Below are 19,521 nucleotides of genomic sequence, written 5' to 3' on the forward strand. Positions count from 1 at the left end.
TTAGCACAGAAGGTTAAAGACACTACAATCAAGTGCATGTTCAGCAGTAAAGTGCCTGTTATGTAGAGTTCTGGATTTGCTATGTAGGCTGCTGGCAGGATTAGCTCAGTCCTGCTCTTGTCAGAGTATCTGAGAATATTCTGGAAGGTATTGAAGAATTCCTATTCCTTTTCCATGCCACATAAATCCCCTGATTTAATCACTTCATCATTATTTAAATTCCTTCAGGGTTGTGTTCAGCAAATTATAGTGTTTCATTTTCTGCACTTTATCCATTTGCTTTGTATATTTTTAAATGAAGTTAGTTTCAAATGAGTGAATTTCAAATGAGTGAGTTTCAAATGGGTACATTTCCTAATCTGATTTCGTGCTCTTAAACTCCTGGATTTGATAATAGACCACAGCCTTATTATAAAAGAATCATTCAAACATCTGTTTATAAGACAACATTAATCCACGACTGTATGAGAATATTACTGTGGAGTATTTTCATATCACTTTTCAAACAAAAAGCATCAGTAAGCGCTGCACAACCCCAGTTTCTTGTCATTGCTACTGTCAGCTACGAATTTCTTGATTTGGAACCTCAGTAAGTGAGACTTGAACAGACATGAGGCTAAACTGGCACTATTGCAACAGGAGCGCCCTGGTTTATGTTTTATTCAAACTAACCACTCGCAGCAATACAAGACATTAGAAATAAATGGGGGCGTTATTAAATAATAACCTCGCCTAATTGAGAGTTTCACTCTTTTTTCCTGAATTTGTGCTGAAGAGAGAGTGGTTCAATTGGCCATCCATTAATGGTGCGGCTGCACGGAGTGGGGGATGGGAGAGGGGTGAGGCTCGGTCTTCAGGGGGAGGGGGAGGGGGAGCGGAGGGGTGGAGACAGTGGGTGGATGAGCGGAGGAAAGCACGGGTGAAGTTGCTTGCACGGACGGGAATGCATGCTTGATGTGCTCAATCGATATCAGAGTATATTAGCAGGTTGCAGAGTTAAAATATAGGCTTGTGGATGGAGTGCTTGCTGGAGGGTGGGTGAAGGAGATGGAGAGAAGATGGAGGAGGGGAGGGACTGTGTGGGCGTGGATCATGAACCTGCTCTGTGGTGGAGGAGGGTGTGGGGCGGGGAGTGGGTGGAGGAGATGAAGAAAGAGGAATATGAAGGATGTCTGTGATGAGGCGGGTCATACAGAGATGGCGAGAGAGATGTAGAATAGAGGTGGATGATGAGATTAGACAGAGTGATAGAGAGAGCCGATGGAGAGAGAGTGAGAGGGAGAAAGAGGAAGACGAAGTTGACAGATACAGCTCGGGCTGCTATAAATCAACAGTAGAGTTCCTGACCCTGGCTCCTCAATGACAGGATGACGAACGACCCCGTGACCCCAGTGAACCACACCAACCAGCGACCAGCAATCGACAGGTTCCTAGTCCGTGAAAAAATGCAATTTAAAAGCCCCACCAAGGGTGGAGGTTTTCCCCAATCAGTAACCCACAACACACTCTTCTTGATTTTTATGGATCGGGCTCTCCAGGGGTCAAGGGTCGAGCTCCCCACATAAAGGTTCACTGCAGACGGAGAACCGCAGCAGAAGCGGCTCCCAACAACAACCACCCCGAAGCACTCAGTGAACATCTACTGTGGTTCCTCCTTCCCTAACAAGCCGTGGAGACGTCTGCTGTGCTCTGGTAGAGCAGGCCGTGTCCATCTGCTTGAAACGTGGCGGCTCGCTGAGAACGTTAAGGAGCAGCAGGAATCTGACCCACGTCGTTCAGACACTCTGGCGGACGTTGGGATTGGGAAGCAACACGGGCCTTGTGGCGTGTTTTAGAGAGATGCTGGTAAACTGGGATCAGGGCTGGAGAGCCAGAGCAGAGGAATTAATCATTCGCCCGTACAGCTAAGGTCACACTTGTGGCAGAGGGAATGAAAAAGGCTCAGAAATCACAGCTGGGCTAAGGTTGGAACTGAGAGAGAGACAGAGAGAGAGAGATGAGAGAGGGAGATGAGAAATCCAGGGATTTCGGGAAGGAACGAGTAAGACGTGTCGTCGCACTTAAGCCGCAGGTAGTGTAAATGAGGAGCGTTGGATCTGCTGGATTGTGTGAAATCATTTCCTTTGCCCTGTTTTTCGCTCTCTTTGAAGTCTGCGCGTGACCAAGCAGTGCTGCAGGACAGTAATCACATTAGGCTTCGACGTACACTGAGTGGTCTGAAGTGGGCGTAGAGGAAGGGTGGGCGTAGAGGAAGGCGTACACTGGGCGTAGAGGAAGGCGTACACTGGGCGTAGAGGAAGGGTGGGAAGGGAAAGAGGCGGAGTGCGGGTGGGGGCTTGAGGTGGCAGGGGGAGCTGTGGATTATTTGGTGGGAACCAGCACAGGACCTTCGCCACATTCATTCACAATGTCTGTCGGGTTCTCGGAATCTCTCCGGACGCAAGTCGGCCACAGACGGGCATGACGGATGAAAATTGCCTCCCGGGTTTGACCGGCATCCTCTGTCAGACCTAAAGCCAATTTACTCGCAATTTGTTGGGAGACTTTTGATTTCCCAACGCTGATGTTGAAGGTTGAGCGTGCTGAAGTAAAACAGGAAGTCAAGAACATCCCCCAGCACCAAGCCCAGCCCCCGAGCCGTGTCTCCACAAGCCAACACCTGTGACAGCTGATGCTCGGCTCCGAGTCTGTGATTAAATTTGTGCTGTGCACAGGGAGACACATATGCTCGGATGCAAAGGGACATCTGGATGAGCTCCGCCAGACAGGCTGTTTAAAAGTTTAGTCGGGTCATGGAAAATGTTCTGAGCTTTTGCTTCATTCCGGTGCTTACATGAAACCTTTGCCTTCTTTTCTTTTATCCGCTCCTTTTCGGAACAGCACCTGAGAAAGTGCAGTGCGACAGGAAGCCTTCAGTCAGCACGGACTTCAAGGGCTTAAAGGTTACTGACGTTGGTACAAAGGAACTCCACTGACCGATTTATACCATCCAGAGAGGAAATGAGCACGCATGCACGCACACACACACACACACACACACACACACACACACACACAAACCCCCAAAACACACTCTGACAGATAAATGTAGACAGTTATATAAGGTAGTGTGGCACCCTGCAGTGGTCCTTCATAAACCATAACACACTCTGCAGTAAAGAAACACATTTTCAGCATTGACTGACCGTAATCTTGGAAAGGAAGAAAAAGGAAAGAAAAATGTAAGTCCTTAAAGATGTCCTGCACAAATCTTAAAGATGTCCTGCACAAATCTTAAAGATGTCCTGCACAAATCTTAAAGATGTCCTGCACAAATCCATGTCAGATCCGGACCTTCTTTCCTCCTCATCTCCCCAACACAAGTCCAACGATGGGGAGTCCCGAAATCTCTGATGTCGCAACGGGACGACCTCAGCCCAGGCAGTTTTGGCGTGACCCCCGGGGCTTGCCTCTCTTCCCCACTGGCTTTGCCGTGAGCCTTCCGGGCGACGCTGAAGACTAGTGGCGAAGGTGGGGGTAGCGGGGGGGGGGAGTAGAGCAAGGATGGGAGAAAGACGGCACAGAGCGATCTGCCGTGGTGCTGCCCGGAGCCGCATGTGGGAGGCGCACCGCGGGGAGGGGGGGCATATGTTGCCAAAGCTCCTGGCTTGCTGAAGAAGCTCATTAAGTGAGTGACAATCATGGCCCACAAAGCCTAATCTAAGGGCTATTCACTTCTCTGGGAGGGGGAGAGAGAGAGAGAGAGAGAGAGAGAGAGAGAGAGAGAGAGAGAGAGAGAGAGAGAGAGAGAGAGAGAGAGAGAGAGAGAGAGAGAGAGAGAGAGAGAGAGAGAGAGAGAGAGTGTACAGGACTGTTGAATTAGGAAGTTTATAATTTGCAAGACCTTTTCAATTGCTAAAGATATCTTCCACTGACTCCTAAGATCCCACTGAAATTTCTTCTACTGCAGTGTAAAGCAAGGTCCCATTATGACAGCCAGTTAGCCAGTTAGGAGTTGCCTTGTTAATCCCAGTTGCTGTGTATACAAAGCGCTCCCGAATAAAGAATAAAATGGTTTATTAGGCCAAGTACATAACCCTTAAGTCAAACCTAATTGGAAAACTTATCTTCAGTGCTCCCGTATTTGAGAGAATGCAGCAATATTCAGCAGAAAATTAATTCAGAACATGTTGCAGCCAAAAAAAAAAAAGACGTAATAGCGTTGATGTGTGCTTGTACATGCCTGCGTTTAACTAGCTCCATACAAGCTAGCCTCCTCTGAAAGGACTGCGATGTTTTGCTGTGCCCCAGTTCCCAGCAATGCTTACAAACACTCTTCCAGCGAGCGCATGCTTATGTTCAACTAATTACCACCGGTTGGTGGACCACAGTGGTGGTCCAGGAGTGCACAGCTGGGTCCCAGTGCCCCAAAGCTCTTGTGATCTCCAGATCCAGGCACCATAGCGACAAGCCAAAAGAACATGCCCGCAGTCGTCCTCCAAACGTGTGGGGGTGGGGAGGCGTGGGGACGGGTGATGTATGTGGGACGAGGTGGACGTCTCTGGGTGTCTCGGGGCGAGAGAGGGAAATTGGAAATGGGGGATGGGAGTAGAGGCTCATGCTGGAATGTTGCTGATATGGGCCGTTATAGGGCAGGATAAGCCTGGATGCTCTTTAAAGCACGTGAGGCAGAGCAGCATCTGGCTGTGCTCGGATCGAGCCAAAGACGTCGTTCCTGCCCGCCACTGGCCACGAGCTGGGCATTCACTGCATGAAATACCGTTACACAAGGTGCCATCAATTACACACAGTATCATTAAATCTTATAGGCACCGTAAACACACTTAATTAGACTTCAATTATAACGAATGTACTTTTGTGCTTTACGTTTGGACGTTCCATTAATTTTATCCGCTGTGACTACAGCTAATTGCTTAGTAATATGAAACACATGGCTACTTTTTCAGTATTTTTATATGTAAATATTTGGCTTTCGATTCCAACAGATGCTTTACATTGAGGTTCCGATCAATTATTCACTTAATTATTCACTTAAGTTTGCTGATCCATACTCCGCCCTCCGACTGTGACTGACAGATGTTCTGGTAAATGAGATGCATATTCTGGTAGTAGGTCCATCAATACGCAGATCAAACGTCTTGTTCATGTTGATGAACTGCTCTGATCATCCAGCCATTCGTCTCAACCGATAAACAAGCGGCCAACCTCCAGCGTCCGCCAAAGCCACAGTCCTGCTCATTCACCGCCAGCTGAAGGAGGGACGGGGACATCTTTTGGCAGGGACACTGTGACCCGTTTGATAGCGTGAGCATCCCCGTCCAGAAAAACAGACGACTCTGAGTTCTCGGGGCGGCGTGGTGCCAGTTGCGGGGCCGGGCCAGGGGCCCTGTGCGCTCCTAGTGAGTGCCCGGGGGACTGGGCCGGCGTGCAAACAGAGGGACGCCTTATGAACCCTTGCACAAGCACTTACGGTGGAGAGGGGTGCAAAGGAGCGAGAGAGGGAGTCTGGACCCAGGGAGAGGGGGAGGGACAGGCTGCCAGCTCCCAATGGCTTCAGCCGGGCCCAACAGACCTGACATTGTACTGAGGGCTGCCTGGCAGGGTGTGTGTGAGTGGGGGGGTGTCTCTCCCTTGCTCTTCTCCTCTTTTCTCTCCATCTCCTCCTCTCCATGTCTAGTCTCTACAGGGTCCGCGGTGAGCTCCCGCCCGGGTATTCGATTTTGTGTTCAAGCTTCCAAAAGCAACCTCTGCACTCATTTCTACTAACTTTGTTAATAAACGTAATTTTAAAACTTGCCATTGCTTCTAATTAGATGTGTTGTAAATGATGGATTACCTCCGAATGAAACAATTCGAATTCAACTTTAACACTGACTGTTATCCCCAATGGTCATTAAAAGTAGATCCATTAAATTATATTTTATACAAATAAATAAATAAGTAAGCATATGGACTATATGCATATAATTCTCAGTGGAATGAAAGTCAGTTGTTGCTGACCTCTCAAAATGGTGCCTCATTTTTCTCCTTTCAGCGTGTCGATGCCCTACCGAGCAGATCAGTCTCTGGTTCTCCGTCAGCCAATCAGTGTTTGAGGAATAAGTGCACCACCCGCCAAATTCACTATGTCTGCTTGCTCGCCTAGCCAAACGTAGGCCTGGGGGAGCACAGGTGTTCCCCCCTACAGGAAATAACCTGCCACTAACCTTCAGGCAACTCTGACAACCGGCATGACGCGCTCACCTGGGTCCTGATCAAATTCTGCCTCCATCCTGTTGGGGTGATGTACGCCGGGAGGGGGGGACGGGGGGCTGTTCCCCGGGCCGAGGAGGATGAGGAACGGGGGGAGGGAGGGAGGGAGGGAGCGGGTCAGTGGTGGGGCACGGCCAACTCCACCAGCTCCACCAGCTCCACCAGACTGAGAGAGAACGTCTCCTGCTGACTCGGCACTAATCCGGCCTCCAACGACTCGATATCTGTGCTGCCTCCAAAGTTACATCCGAATGGCCAGAGCGGGACGCTGCTAAGGACGAAGTAGCTTTCCCTGCTCTAATTTCAAATATGAAAATACACACCCATTACAAACATGAAATCGTTTATTACACTGCCTGTGAAAAGTTTTGGAGCTTTCCAGAAATGTTTTTAAATGAGGATGTTGCAAGAATGTATCATACTAAAGACTAAGCAGGTTTATTCTGAGGACAAAATCCTTTAAGAGCTATATCTACTACACGTGCTTTCATACTATAGTCAGATAAGACTAAGGCGTTTTTTTGCAGCCTGTTCTCAATGTTCAAAGTTTTTTTTAACAAAACGTAATCATTATTAATAATCATTATTTATGCAAAACGTATTTTTCTAACCTGATAAGACAATTTGCTGAACATGAAGCCGATAACTGCAAAATGTATGCAAACGTATTAGTGCTTCGCTGTTTGATGTTAAACAAAATTAAATGGAGTTACAGAATAATTGGAGTTTAGGAGAAAGACCATGCCTGAAACTCCACACATATGCTTCCCTATTTATTCTCCACCAGTCTCTCACCCCTCCTGACATGTTTGTCCTCACTCCACCCGGGAGGCGGGAGTTGGCGTCTCTCTTCTATGGAGGCCACCCAGAAACGTAGCCCAAAGTTTGCTCAAGCACCCTCTCATGCCATTTCAGGCTCAAAATCAGTTCTGCTCCAGCCCCTATAGAAAGTGTAGTCTGCACAAACAAACTGATTGCAGGACCTTTTTTGCTTAATTAAGAAAAACAAATGGAGCAAAAATCTTTTTAAAAAAGAACAAAAGACAAAACAAAAAAATATATACGGCACATACAATATACAGATACACAGTATACAACAGATGTATCACAAATGATGCACCTGACAGAATGCACTTAATCATTATGCATTGCATTGTTGTATTGCTAATAAAGGTCTTCCACCCTTAAAGCATTATCTACACGTGTTTAACACAGATAATTGCAAATACTCTCAAGACTGGCTGCACAATCTTTGGGGCTCATTCCAACTTGTTTAGCTCACGGATAATTTAGTGCACTGATTTTGCAGGTGATTTTACTCAGAGCTTCAAAGCATGTTTGCTGCCTGTTTCCTCCTAAGCCCCTTGCTTAAACTCTCACACATGACATAATGATCGGTTATCTGATCGGTCCTCTTCCTGAACTCCTCCGTCCTAAGAGCCTCTACTTAAAATAGCCGTGTCTTAACTGCGGGTGTTTACACGTGTTTGCCCATTAGACGTAACACTTTAATAGCCTCTAAATTGCCTCCAGACGCAAGTTTATAGGTGAGCACAACACAGAGGCCACAATTTACTGTGGGATCAGGCGCATCCAGTATTCATTGCACAGTCTGTCCAAGCATGGAAACTGATAGCTGCTGCGTGCTTGGCACAAATATTGCAGTGGCGAAAAGGTTGTTGTCTACTTGACTTAGCAAAATGTTAAGCGTGTTAAATCGCAGGGTGAGGATTCGGCTCGGCGCGCGGTATGGCGTGGGGCAGTGTAAACCGGCGGGGAGGGGCGAGTCAGGTCCCCCCTCTAACTCTCTCTCTCTCTCTCTCTCTCTCTCTCTCTCTCTCTCTCTCTCTCTCTCTCTCTCTCTCTCTCTCTCTCTCTCTCTCAGTCTCCCGCTCAGACGTTCCTTTGGCAGCTTCCAACACAGATGGCAACTCCCCGCAATGATGGCATCGAGCGTCATGAGACCAGTCTTCCTGATTAGCACCCCCGCGGAATGCCCTGTGCGAACGCGCGTCTGCCAGGGACTAGCGGGGAAGCGCCCGGCTAGCGGGGACGCGCCCGGCTAGCGGGGACGCGCACGACTGGTGGGGACGCACATGGGCAGCGGGGAAGCACCCGGCGCTAAGCTTAAATCGCTTCAGGTTGGTTTGGAGGGCATACATGCTAGTCAAGGTAAAAGGTGGTCAGTGAAAAAAACCCCAAAAACACACCATTAGCGACATGATAATTCCACATTCTGTGGCGTTTGCGGCTTCCTTGACGTCCCCTTCTTCAATCACTTGTACTGTTGACAAGTTTAAAATGAAGAGTTCTGTTGAAACCTTTTTTAATCATGTTACCCCAGAAATCAATAAGCTGTTTCCCTCGGGGGTCGGCCTTTACAAAGCCGAAGCCCCACAGCCCAGGGGTATGTTCAAGTGAGTACACAAGCCGATGGAGAGCAGCGAACAAACACAAAGTCGCGAAGACAAATCCATTAAAATAACCACACCGGTCTTTCAGGCGGATGGGGTGTGCATAGCAACCTAAGCCGTTGCCAGACTTTCTGTGCATATACTCACGGCTCAGCGCTGTCTGAGTAGTTTGAGCTGAACCCGTTGAGGGCAAGAAAGAAGGGAAGAGAGGGAGGGGAGGATAATGCTGGCTTGAAATTGAAGTGGTTCGATAGTAATTTAATGCAGCAGCCCTGCAGGCATTGTTGCTGGGTGGATTATCTCCATCATCTTCCCACCTGTGAGCAGACACGGTCCATCCCAGAGCACTCCAGGCAGAGCGTGCAAAGTCATGGCGGCAACAAACACCTCTGGTGCAGCTTAATCAGATTCCCAACAAGAGAGATTAATGTTTCTGGGAAGCATCCCTATCAGCCCCCACCCCACCCACCCGCTTTTAATGAGATATAACATGGGCTAATTCTGGGCACTGGGCCCAAGATAAGAACCCAGCATGTATCCGGTGCCTTTTAAGGAGATATGAGGTTGATGTCTGTCTGTGCAGGCCGGGCAGGAGGAGGGATGGTTATAGTGCACCTCTAATCCAGTGGTGGAAATGTATATGGAGGATCATCCTCTAGTGAGCGAGCTCCTTCTTGCGGTCGCTGTGGAGACGAAGGGCAAGTTGAGGTGTATGATTGGTATGCGTGTCACAACCACACCTGGTCTACGGAGGGTAAATACGAGGGATGGTGTTTGTGTGGCCGAGACACTAATTACACAATCTATGGTCTGAAGAAAATGCAAGATTATTAACATCCTTTCAGCAAATCCACCAAACAAATGAAATCACTCATTAGGCATTCCTTGTTCAATAGATTCACTACACATCATTTTATACATGACTGTCATCACATGCACATATGTGCTATAGACCAGTGTAAAGAAATAAATAAACTAACATATAACTAGTTTCTGGTAAATTTATAAATCACTACTGTTCCCACACTTTAAAGGGGGGGGGGGGTGGGGGGGAATTTGCCGGAAGGATCCGTACTGGTGGGAAAGATGTGTTCTTATTGTTCTCAGAAAGCTCCAATTTTCCCTTCCCCAAAGCTAATTAGGAGATGGCAGGTAATGGAGTTGGCGGGCAGAATTTTATAAGGTGTGCTACAAACCTGCATTACTATGCAAATGTGCCTGCTGGCCTCGTACAATAGTGGTGTTTAATTACCTCACCAGCAAAGGCACCTGATTGCTTGGACATTTGGTCTGAGAAGCCTTTGGAAAGGGAGATATTAAAAGCCTTTACTTTAAATTGGAGGGCTATCACAAAAGAGCTGCAGGAGCCTGATTTCTTTGAGGCCAGTTGATGCCTTCATAAATAACCAGTCACAACTGTGTTGTCCTAAAAGGCATTATACGGGAATGTGAAATGTCATAATATTATCCTGAACCCTTAAACTGTAAAGATGTCAATAAAATATCCATTAGATGTGTTAAGTCATGCTCTATATTGGCTGGTGAGTTCTATAGGAGCTTCTCCTTGGTGCAAGTCAACATTAAAATGGTTAAAGCGGTCTGTGTTTAAAAGAGGTACAGGAAACCGTAAGTATTCCCAAGTGCTGTCTGTAACTGAAGTGCCCATGTTTTACAGTGCAAAGACCCCAGCAGACTCGTAAGCCAACATGTAATCAGCACCTGCAGTGCACATCTGGTGTCTCTGAATTCAGCAGACTGAAAGTGCAGGCAATTTCCTTATAGCTGCCCTGAGACTTCACCATATAACCATATAAGTGTCCACTTATGTCTTTTAAAGACACCAGGCTGCCCCATAGCTTTATAATCCATACAGTGTTTTGCTCAGAAAGGGAACCAGTTCACCTTAGCTGTTTAACTGTATGACATCAATGCCTTTGAGTGAAATTCTACACGTTTTGTTAAACATTGTGCAATTATTATTATAAAAAACCCACAATATTGGCTAGCCAACCTGGATAGCTTGGAGAGTCAGTTCTGTCTCCAATGAAGGGAAATAGTTTTTCAACATTTCCAGCAAGGCAGTGTGTGCTTGTTGAAAGGGGTTTCAGGGAGGACACGTTTGTGTGATTTCGTATGAGAAATTCAGAAAATTATCTTTCTAGAGGCTTGAGAGTTCTGTCAGGGCTCTGGAGGGCCGAAAAAAACAGGGGGGGGGGGGGGGGGGGGGTTGATGGGTTAAAGTGGTGCGTTTGTCAAAGTTGCATCTAAAGTGCCTTTTTATTTAAACTCGACAAAGTTTGTTGTGCCATCGAGTTATTGCCAGATGAGTACAGAGAGCTCTCTCAAAAAAACAGAAACCTGGAATATCTCCACCATTTAAGCAAATCTTCAACTAGCTACAGTAGTCATGTTCCAAACACTACTGCCCCACAAATACCACCATCCTTAACCTCACCCACACCCCCAACACTACTGCCCCACAAATACCACCATCATCTTAACCTCACCCACACCCCAAACACTACTGCCCCACAACTACCACCATCATCTTAACCTCACTCACACCCCCAACACTACTGCCCCACAACTACCACCATCATCTTAACCTCACCCACACCCCCAACACTACTGCCCCACAACTACCACCATCATCTTAACCTCACCCACACCCCCAACACTACTGCCCCACAAATACCACCATCATCTTAACCTCACCCACACCCCCAACACTACTGCCCCACAAATACCACCATCATCTTAACCTCACCCACACCCCCAACACTACTGCCCCACAAATACCACCATCATCTTAACCTCACCCACACCCCCAACACTACTGCCCCACAACTACCACCATCATCTTAACCTCACCCACACCCCCAACACTACTGCCCCACAACTACCACCATCATCTTAACCTCACCCACACCCCCAACACTACTGCCCCACAACTACCACCATCATCTTAACCTCACCCACACCCCCAACACTACTGCCCCACAAATACCACCATCATCTTAACCTCACCCACACCCCCAACACTACTGCCCCACAACTACCACCATCATCTTAACCTCACCCACACCCCCAACACTACTGCCCCACAAATACCACCATCATCTTAACCTCACCCACACCCCCAACACTACTGCCCCACAACTACCACCATCATCTTAACCTCACCCACACCCCCAACACTACTGCCCCACAAATACCACCATCATCTTAACCTCACCCACACCCCCAACACTACTGCCCCACAACTACCACCATCATCTTAACCTCACCCACACCCCCAACACTACTGCCCCACAACTACCACCATCATCTTAACCTCACCCACACCCCCAACACTACTGCCCCACAAATACCACCATCATCTTAACCTCACCCACACCCCCAACACTACTGCCCCACAAATACCACCATCATCTTAACCTCACCCACACCCCCAACACTACTGCCCCACAACTACCACCATCATCTTAACCTCACCCACACCCCCAACACTACTGCCCCACAAATACCACCATCATCTTAACCTCACCCACACCCCCAACACTACTGCCCCACAACTACCACCATCATCTTAACCTCACCCACACCCCCAACACTACTGCCCCACAAATATCACCATCATCTTAACATCACCCACACCCCCAACACTACTGCCCCACAACTACCACCATCATCTTAACCTCACCCACACCCCCAACACTACTGCCCCACAACTACCACCATCATCTTAACCTCACCCACACCCCCAACACTACTGCCCCACAACTACCACCATCATCTTAACCTCACCCACACCCCCAACACTACTGCCCCACAACTACCACCATCATCTTAACCTCACCCACACCCCCAACACTACTGCCCCACAACTACCACCATCATCTTAACCTCACCCACACCCCCAACACTACTGCCCCACAAATACCACCATCATCTTAACCTCACCCACACCCCCAACACTACTGCCCCACAACTACCACCATCATCTTAACCTCACCCACACCCCCAACACTACTGCCCCACAAATACCACCATCATCTTAACCTCACCCACACCCCCAACACTACTGCCCCACAACTACCACCATCATCTTAACCTCACCCACACCCCCAACACTACTGCCCCACAAATACCACCATCATCTTAACCTCACCCACACCCCCAACACTACTGCCCCACAACTACCACCATCATCTTAACCTCACCCACACCCCCAACACTACTGCCCCACAACTACCACCATCATCTTAACCTCACCCACACCCCCAACACTACTGCCCCACAACTACCACCATCATCTTAACCTCACCCACACCCCCAACACTACTGCCCCACAACTACCACCATCATCTTAACCTCACCCACACCCCCAACACTACTGCCCCACAACTACCACCATCATCTTAACATCACCCACACCCCCAACACTACTGCCCCACAACTACCACCATCATCTTAACCTCACTCACACCCCCAACACTACTGCCCCACAACTACCACCATCATCTTAACATCACCCACACCCCCAACACTACTGCCCCACAACTACCACCATCATCTTAACCTCACTCACACCCCCAACACTACTGCCCCACAAATACCACCATCATCTTAACCTCACCCACACCCCCAACACTATTCCACCCCACTCCCAACACCAGAATATTTTGTCTTTTGTTCTACCTTTTAAGCTGTGCTGGAATCTACCTCTTGGCAAATGTTGCTGCTCCATCTAATCGGTTCAATTCACTCTTTACCCCCCCCACACCCACACCCACACCCACACCCACACCCACACCCACACCCACACCCACTCCCACACCCACACCCACTCCCCCATCAGGAACTGAAACAGAATTCAGTTATAAAGCATACGCTAACACTAAACATCATGAAGAGTAGGACCATAATTCAACAGAACTCTGTGAACTATGGCGTGTGGAACGAATTAGAAAGGGCTGGACGTGGATAATGTATGATAGTCATGATAGGGGGTAATGTATGATCTCAGAGGGTTGAAGAGGGGGTCAAATGGGCGTGGCTAGTGAGCTGTGCTGAACTGGAGTTAACGGTGCTCTCAGGAGACCTGGTGTTGGGCTGAAGGACACCAATGTCCCTGTTCTGCTGTTGGGCTGAAGGACATCCATGTCCCTGTCCTGTTCTGTTGCTGGGCTGAAGGACACCAATGTCCCTGTTCTGCTGTTGGGCTGAAGGACATCCATGTCCCTGTCCTGTTCTGTTGCTGGGCTGAAGGACACCCATGTCCCTGTTCTGTTCTGCTGTTGGGCTGAAGGACACCCATGTCCCTGTCCTGTTCTGTTGCTGGGCTGAAGGACACCCATGTCCCTGTCCTGTTGCTGGGATTGTTGAAATCACACTTCACATGGCCTGCACATGGACACACTAACTAAATTATAGTGAACACTCCTGTTGGGTCACCTTGTCATTAACACTAACATTTGTGGAAATGGCACCTGTCAAATCATTTTTAAACAACATATGTTAAGCATTTATGTGTGAAGACATCGGAGGATTAATTGTATAATACATCAAATCAAATATATAAAATCATATTAATACTGATATATACATATGACTGAATGTCTTTTTTAATTGTTAGCATTTTTAATGGGACTTTTCAAGTGCAGACCAAAGTGATTGGTAGGTCTTTGTCAGTCTATGTCTTTATTTAACTTCACTCCTACCTATTGGCTGTACACAGCTGAACTATAACAATAGCTGCTGTTCAAATAGTTTGTGCTTGTTGCTTACTGCTGACAAAGACATCAAAGATGAGAAACGGTCCAGACAAACAGAGTAGCGTGAGCCCCCTTCAAATGGTCCTGCAATGCTGAAGCAATATTCCAATATTCTGCACTGCAGGAACACATGTTCAGAAAATAACAAAGGAAGCCCGGTGAGGCCTGCTGAGAGTGGAGCAGATCTCACAGAAGTACGTGGAACAGATTGTTTACTCCCGCCCAGATACTCAAACAGTGCGCTAGGTCGCTGTCTATCTCAAAGGTCACTGAAGCTTGTTCTCAACAGCTGTTGCCCAGAATGTTAGCTCGGGCGCTCATACCCTTTGCTGGCTGCTTCTGAGCTGAACTGCATCAGACAATGCAAATATGTAAAAAAAAAAAAAAAAAAAAAGCTACAGTAAAAAACATTCTCGTGGTGCTTGTTCTCCAGAGAAACATGGCAAAATGGAGGAAAAAAACACAACAAGGAAAAAAAAGGGAGGAAATGGATGTTATCGAAGAAGAAAATAGGTTATGTCCCTAGATAGCACTCATGAAAATTCATATATGCTAAAAGAATGAGATTTAAGCCTTCCACCTTATTGAATAAAAGACATTTTATCGGAAAAAAGAAGCATGTTGGAGTAAATACGCTGTTCCAAGTGTCACAGAAAATTTTTCACAAGTGTGGTAAACTGAAGCACCTGCTGTCAGTTTCTTGCTGAGGCTGCTTCTTTAAAAACAATAAATAAATAAATAAACTGACATGAAAACCTAATTTGACACCCCACCCATCTATGTCTGGCTATGCTGTCAGTTTTTTTTATGTTGTCTCACAATTCAAGCCTCGAGACAAAAGGTATACAGACAAAGTAACATACAGTACAGTACATTGTGTATTATGCTATCACTCCATCTTGAACATCTACACAATAGTTTTTTTTTTTTATCAGGTGGGTGAAATGTTATAGGAGAAAAAAAAATAAAATTCAATATTTAATATAGACTCACATTTATATACTGCATCATGTGTGGCCGCAACCTGCAGCCTAACGTTGATCACACCACAGCTCCGATGTCTAGTATCAGGGCAAGTGCCTGACTATTGCGAATGCAGAAAATTAGATTCCGCTCAGGAATGGGGCTCTTTGAAGCTAAAGGAAGTGTCCTGTTAAGCTCGTTTTTATTAAGAGCTGTGAGGGCTAGACTGAATCTGGGCCAGCAGCGACCAACCACTCAGCCTGTGGACTCCATCCTGAAGTGGAGAGAGAGACTTCTCTGGCCTCCCAGAATCCCAGATAAGGACATAATTGCTTTCGCTTTTGCTAGCGCTCGCTCGTTAGGGTGTGGTGGCACGCTTCCTGGCTACGGGCGTGGGAGGCTCCACGGCAAAGCGGCACCTGCATTTCCCAGGAAGTGCCTCGACTCGGAACAGAAGTCCCATTTGAGTTGCTTCGTTCAAACTGTGATGGAAACGTTTGAACTTCCAAAATGCCAGGTTGCTGTTGGCAACCAGGGTTCCTTTAGCAGATAGACCAACTTCTGCATGTGACCCCTACACTAGTTAGGACTATGACGATAAATGTTTTTTCAGATTCTCACCATCTGCCAGCCTTTCACGGTATTTTCACAGTATAATATCAAATTGAGGCGAGGAATAGTCCTACTCTGGACCTGTGTCTTCTGGCTTATCGAGGTTATTGTCATAAATTATTATTATGTATAAATCGTGCAATAATAAGCAATGTTTTCTACCAAATTTCTTACATAACAGTTTCTCACAAGCCCTTCATGGAATGTTATAGAGGGGCTGAAACGGGCACGGCAGGCTTTTACGCGGACAAAAGCTGATCACCGTCAGCGGCGAGCGGATAATGTCAGGAGACTGCGCACCGCTTCGCAAAGTCCGGCCGACGTGTGTTTTGTTTCTGCTCCAGGGACACATTCCTGTTTTCCTCATCTCCAAAGTGGCACATGCGAGAAGCCACTGAGCCACTCTCCACCACATTGTGACATGGGAACCTCACTAAAGGGAAAAAAAAGTGTTAAGGGCCAGGGGCATTTGCATTTTGGAAGGCGCTGAATGAGAGGACTTGTTCGTCTTCCTGTGCCGTGAAAGGCTCCATTAAAAAGTGAGATTTATAGATCCTTCCATTTTTCCTCATATTAAAAGTTGGGACAGAGGGCAGGGGGTCGTGGTGGGGGGGCGTCTGATGGTTAATGTGAAGTTTATATGGGGGGCTGGTTCACTATAAACAAGCGAGTTATGCATTTCAGAACTTTTCACTCACTGTTCATCAGTCAGCAGCGTTCTCTGGCGGGACGCTGGAGGCACCGTGGAAACGGGGGCTTTATCTTAAAATTATGAGGGGAAAATAACAAGGGGGTTGCACAAACACACTTCCTGGGAGTTTATCTGAATGCAAATGTCAGGTCTTTCAGTTCTTACTAAAGACTTCTCATTACAAGAGGAACTCCGAGGCTGACAGAGGACCCCTGCTCTAAAGTCTGCTCTGGCTAAATGCAATCAATTGTCAGATGATGAGTTCATAAGCAGAGGAAACAAGGCAATGGAGTTCGTAGACTACATGTTCTTATGGTAGTGCAGAAAAAAGCAGTTAGATGAAGAGAATAGAAATGCAGGCTGCTTTTTCATTTATATCTGGTTTTGAGCTCCTCAGTAAAGGAATATAAAGGCAAGTTATTTCTGTTCCTTTCTCGTTTGGTGCTAACCAAAGCTGATTAAGATGATGAGTGAACTCTGGTGGTCAGCTAGACTCGGTATCTGTGAGAGTTAAAATAGACATCCTTTATGCAAATCAAAAAATGTCAAAAAAAGTTTGATCTACTCTTTTTTTTCTGTATTAATGCAAATACGGTCTATCTACCTTTAGCTTCACACACAAGCAAAAGTGTGGTAGTTCTTAGCAAATCTGATCCTAATTCCTCTTTAAGAGCTTTGTAGTAAACAAAGCTGAAATCCCCGTCTGCTGGGGCTGGCAGTCGGCGAAGGCTCCCATTGATCGGAGCTCCAGACCGGTGCTGTGTGGACACAGTGGGCAGTTTGGTCAGTGAAGCGTCATATCGCAGCCCCCCCCCACCCTTCATCCCCCAGCTACTGCCATCCAACCAGAGTCAAACGCTCATGTCAGCAAAGCACCGCAGCTTCAGCCCCAAAACACACAGAGCTTCATCACGGCACCTCAAAGGCTGTGATGTCTCATGGCTCATGTGCATAATGCCCCAAAGGCATACAGGGCACAAAGTTTTCAATGTGTGTAAAAACTCATATGTGAAAACTGTTCTCCCACTAGAGTAGTGACACTGGGGAGGGGGGGTGTGGCTTTGTGCCTGTGGGGGGAGGGGGGTGTTATGTTGGGCATCAATCATCATTCGCACTAACAAGAACACTGGACACAAAATGAGGTTACTGGGTGAAAGACTATTGATCAAAGTGAGCGTGGAGGAGAGTTATTGTGTCCTCATCAAACAGCCGGTTAAAATGAGGGGTTTGATCTGATCTGGACATGGCGGTCTGATCTGATCTGGACATGGGGGTTTGATCTGGGGTTCTGGATGTGTTCCATTCCGTTCCTCTGTTGGCAGGGTCACCTCTTCAGCGCTGAACGTCTGTCGGATGAGCAGACTGGAGAGTGCTGAGAGTGTCTAGCAGATTTATAGCACTAGCGCTCCACCATTTACAATACAGAGGAGACTTCCATTTTTAAGCACATATAAATTTCCAGTGAAAACCAAGTCTAGGAAAGGCAGGAAGAAACAAAGGAAATACTTCACCCCTTGCTCTCTTTCGTATGAGGCTACATGTGTGGAAACCATGTTGGTTGGGAAGACTACTGATGCTCTACTGTGGATATGCATAGGTGTTTCAGCTCGACACATTCAATTGGATGAACGCCGGAAGTCGACGGTAATCTGTTCCGGAACTTGCGTCGACATCTGATGTGGTCGAGTTCCAAATCGAATTTCCCCATAAGAAACTGATTAATTGGTTCTCGACCATCAGTTTTTTTTTTTACACCATAAACTATTTCCCTACAAAATAATCAACAATTACACTCATAGGTAAGTAATACTGTATAAAGCTAATGTTTTAACAAAATAATCCAACATATACAATGAATTCCAATGCTAAGTCCATCACACAAATGCGTTTTTCATACTTCTCTATGATCGCCTTTTTGAACTCTATTGTTATTTGAATCGTTTTCCTCTTCTGCTTTTCTGCTATTGTCTTTCTTGGGACTGATGTTTTTTGTCTAAAACAGTACAAAAAACAACAAAATACAGCAAAAGCTTGGAGCACAGCCTCAAAAGGGTTTAAAACCTATTGAACAACCACGCCAACTAACACCAACTAGCGGCATGTGACTGAAGCACAAACTGCATTTTGTTTACAAAAGTCACAAGCATCGGGTCGGATTCTGAAGTTTTGCATCGAAGTACTGAGGCGCTCCTGTTCCGGGGTTCTACTGTATATGTATATATATATACAGTAGATCCCCGGAACATAAAATGTTATATATATATATATATATATATATATATATATATATATATATATATATATATATATATATATATATATATATACTGAGATGAATGAGTCGTGCCCCTCCTGTTAGCGTAAACCAGAGATATTAACAAACTGGACTCTCAGAAATGCATTACTTCTCTAATAAATCCACACCTAAGCGGTGGTGATGCATCAAAGACTTGAATACCATTAAAAATACGCTGGCACCTTTTGATCTTCCGTGAGAACACATGACTGGGATGCTTGTGGATCCATCTGCATCAGGTAGGGCCCAGGAGCCCCAGTCTAATTATTATTAATGTCTCCTGGTGTGACAGCAATAAATGTGGATTTGCAAAGACAAAAGATGACGCATGAAGTATGAAGAAGGAGAAACAGACTACTGTGTATACCACTATTACTATTTTTAACTGCCCAAGGTTCCTCTCAGTTCTCTCTCTGATCAGGTTTAAGAGGAATTATACACATTTTCTTTCCCCTTTTTATTTTGGTTCTAGACTACCCAGAATAGACATTGCATACATAATTCCTCTTTTGGGAA

The 19,521-nt window shown here is 46.6% G+C and overlaps 1 protein-coding gene across 7 annotated transcripts in view; it reads right to left on the reverse strand.

Annotated features, from left to right (window-relative positions):
* chl1b (cell adhesion molecule L1-like b) overlaps window positions 1-19,521 on the reverse strand; it is a 64,521-nt gene that overhangs the window by 31,982 nt on the left and 13,018 nt on the right. Inside the window, exon 1 of one of the 7 annotated variants that reach the window (XM_077014064.1) lies at window positions 3,334-3,502. The exons of 5 other annotated variants lie outside the window; for them this stretch is intronic. The gene's annotated coding sequence lies outside the window, so the exon portion shown is untranslated. One more of the 7 variants, XM_077014063.1, reaches the window with a different exon arrangement.

This window comes from Brachyhypopomus gauderio, chromosome 8 (genome assembly GCF_052324685.1).
Source record: "Brachyhypopomus gauderio isolate BG-103 chromosome 8, BGAUD_0.2, whole genome shotgun sequence".
Lineage (NCBI taxonomy): Eukaryota > Metazoa > Chordata > Actinopteri > Gymnotiformes > Hypopomidae > Brachyhypopomus > Brachyhypopomus gauderio.